The 3,893-nt window shown below is 39.2% G+C and overlaps 1 pseudogene; it reads left to right on the top strand.

Moving 5' to 3' along the window:
* Positions 1 to 3,893, top strand: part of LOC107750506 (retinol dehydrogenase 11-like) — a 12,486-nt pseudogene that overhangs the window by 860 nt on the left and 7,733 nt on the right.

Raw genomic sequence — 3,893 nt, 5'->3', positions numbered from 1 at the left:
TGTATATTTAAAAGTTGTTGTGGCTTCCCACGACAACAAGAAATATGTAAATATGAGGCACTTAAATCTGAAAATTACAAGCGTGGAAAATGACATTTCCGACGTTAAGAGAGTAGTGGTGATGTAATGAATTAGAGGTGAGGTAATAATGCTGGACTAATGTCGCACCTGTACCGGTAGGTGTCGGGCTCTTTGCCCTGCGGAGATGGCGGGCTGGGGGAGACTGCAGCAGCAAAGCCCTCTTGGACGGCAAAACTGTTCTGATAACGGGAGCCAGCACTGGTATCGGCAAAGAGACAGCGGTGGACATGGCCAAGAGAGGTCAGTTTAGTTTAATGGAGCTCTAAAGATGTTATTTTAAAGAACTGGCATCATATGAGAGGTAAAGTATATATAGTAGTAATCCTGTTTTGTGATATTAATGTCCAAGATAATAACAAATATTACAGTATCTTAAATCAAAGCATGATATGTGGTTAACCCATCTGTTTTTCATTAAAAGAACTTAAAGTATGTGATAGTATAAAACAAAATTTATTTTATTTATTTATTTTTGTGACATGGCATAAAAAACCTGACCTTGATTTAAACAACAAAAGTTTAAACAAATATGTGACTCTGGACCACAAAACCAGTCATAATTTTTTTGAAATTGAGATTAATATATCATCTGAAAGCTGAATAAATAAGCTTCCCATTGATGTATGGTTTGTTAGGATAGAACAATATTTGGCCGAGATACAAGAAAAAGAGATAAAAGAAAAATCGATAATTTTGAACCATACAGTGTATTGTTGGCTATTGCTACAAATATACCTGTGCGACTTGTGACTGGTTTTGTGGTCCAGGGTCACATATTGATACTGTTTTAAAGGGGTCTTAGTAAGTTTTTTTTTCTACTTTCTTTAGTGTGTGATGTTACTTTTTGTGCATGAAAAATATCTGCAAAGTTACAACAAGTCCACACCCCATAAAGTCCACTCTAAAAGGAGTTATTCTTTAAGCACAGTTTCTGAACTCCCTCGAATGCCTGGATATGTCCTGAGTTTATTTATTTTTTTAGGAAATGCACGTCACAGTATCCCCTCAAATTTAAAATATTTATGCCCAAGGTTGCTTTAGTAGTGCTTTGTCGCCATGTCCAAGAATCTCATTTCACAGATCTAATAGCTATACTGATACACATGCAGACTGTGGCTATAAGAAACTGTGTGTTTATGACAAAACCTTGTGTGTATTTGATAGTTGACGCAAAAGAGTCTGCTTTATGTGCGTGTGTGCATGCTTAGTGTGTGCTCTCAGAAAACTTTATCAGACGTTTATACTGGCAAGGCTTTTTAAACACATGCAAAGAATAAACTTTTCATGATGACTAATGACTAATTTGCAATGTCTCATGAGCCCCACAGAGATAATAATAATAAAAAGGCAGTGGCTGTTTACACTAAGTGTAAATAGCAATAGAGGCTATTTACAGTAAGTGAAAATAGTGATAGATGCTATTTACACTAAGTGCAAATAGCAATTAATTCCATTTACACAAAGTACAAATAGCTATAGATTCTATTTACAATATGTTAAAATAGCAGGATTTCCTGCTATTTATACTACTTGTTGCAAATAGTGACAATTATCTGCACCTCAGTATTGTAGTACATTATAAAACTGTATGCAATAATAATGTATTGAGTGCAGGCTAAATTATAATGTTAATTCAAATTATAAAATGAATGCCACCTTACAGAGACAATAAAGCCCTCCCTACACCTACCCTAATCCAACCCGATACTTCAACTTTTAGATTATTTCCTTCATTTTTATTAAAAATAAATGCCTTTCCGATGTGATATGAGATTTGAAAGGGGAGAAAAAAAAGTTCGGTAAAAGGCAGATTCGAACCCGGATCGATCATGTCAAAAACGACTTCGGTAGGCACTTTACCATCTACGCCACTACAGCTGTTAATAGACAAAGAGTCTTTTGTAATGTTGACTAGCCCAATCACAAGTCGGTGGGTGGAGTTAGTGTAAATAGCCTCTACCAACAAGGTGGGCTATTTGTACTTAGTGTAAATAGACACTCCTTAATGGATATTTTGTTTGTTGTTGCCATAGTAACCAAGGCATGATCTCTGAAGGCACAGCCCTCTTCTGGAAAAGGGGCAGGCAGCTCATTTGCATTTAAAGAGACACAAATGAAAACAGTATGTTGTTGCTTTCACCCAAAAAGTGATATTCACAGCATGTCCTGTTGTAGATTTGTGCTGAAACTTCACAGACACAATAATGGTATATGGGATGGGTTTGAAAGGGATGATAAATCCACAGGGGGAAGAAAAAACTGGTTTAATTATGCAATCCATCGCTTATCAAACCACAGTGCTTTCACACCTGGCCCCTTGTTTCGGAACCTGGCACGTTTCCCCCCTTAGCTCGGTTCGTTTGGGCATATGTGAACATGGCAATGGCGCTCGGATCCGCGCCAAAACAATCGGTCCGAGATCGCCTGAACAAGGTGGTCTCGGCTCGATTGAAAACAAACTCTGGAGCAGTTCAGTTGTAGTGAGAAAGCAAGAATAAAAAGCAACATTGTAATAATTTTAATCCGTTTCAGAACAGAGCAATCGATCTACAGGTGTGAAAACACCCTAACATGGCCCAGTTTGTAACTAATGACAACTTTGGTTTCTGATTTGTGATCAGTAAGAGAGTGCATGCAAGCCTTGTTGTATTTGTTGAAGGCTTGATGGCTGCAGAAAAGCATTGCATCGTGCCAAGATACAACATAATGACCATTTATGAACCATTGTTCAGGTGCAAGGGTCATCCTGGCTTGCAGAGACATGGGCAGAGCCAACAAAGCAGCAGATGAGGTCAGAAAGAGGAGTGGAAATGGCAACGTGGTTGTGAAGATGCTGGATCTGGCCTCCTTGCAGTCTGTCCGAGCTCTGGCCAAAGATGTACAGCAGACTGAAGAGAGATTGGATATTCTCATTAATAATGCTGGTAAGGAATGTCAGCCAGATTGTAATGCATCTGCATGAACACATGGTTAATATCTATGTATTTATATACACTACTCTCAAAAAGTTAGGGATATTCAACTTTCGGGTGAAATTTCAGAATGCACCTAAAATGCATAATAACCTTTACAGGTAAACTTAATTTGACATTCTCGAAACTTTTGAATGCACATGTCCAGCTGTTAAATGTCTCAGTACTTATTGCATAACATGCTGTTCTCTAACGAGGTGATTAACCACAAAAATTGATTTTAAAAAAATCAAAAATTCAAAAAGTGTCTGATCCATGAATCGACCACTAAATGTTCTGGTTCAATGACGATTTGTATTTAAACAGTCCTCTTCATCATGCTGTTCACATTTTGACATCATGAGACCAAGACGACACCTAACAATTTATCAACAGTACCTGGCCATTGCGAGGCATCTAACGGGATGTTCTCAGAGGGAAGTTGCCACTGAGCTTAGAGTGTCACAGAGTGTCATCAACAGGATGCAACAGAGACACAGAGAGATTGGAAGAGTCACAGAAAGGCATAGAAGTGGACGTCCTTTGGCCACATCCCATGCTGATGACTGCTTCATTGTGAACAATGCCCTGCGGAACCGGATGATGAATGCCACTCAACTCCAGGCCATGTTTAAGGGAGGTGAGAGGCACCTGAGTGTCACGTCAGACCATTCAAAACCGCTTACATCAGCTAGACGACCTGCAAGGGTACCTGACCACACCACCAGGCTCAGGCATCATCGTCTTGCATGGGCCAGGGAACATTTGCGCTGGATGAGGAACCAGTGGGCCTCAGTGCTGTTCTCTGATGAAAGTCGATTCACATTGAGCAGAAATTATGGCAATTAACGCTGTTGGAGA

Source organism: Sinocyclocheilus rhinocerous, unplaced genomic scaffold (assembly GCF_001515625.1).
Source record: "Sinocyclocheilus rhinocerous isolate Xijiao unplaced genomic scaffold, SAMN03320098_v1.1 scaffold19, whole genome shotgun sequence".
NCBI classification, from domain to species: Eukaryota; Metazoa; Chordata; class Actinopteri; order Cypriniformes; family Cyprinidae; genus Sinocyclocheilus; species Sinocyclocheilus rhinocerous.
Note: the sequence above shows the minus strand (reverse complement) of the source record. Positions and strands in the feature narration are given on the sequence as shown.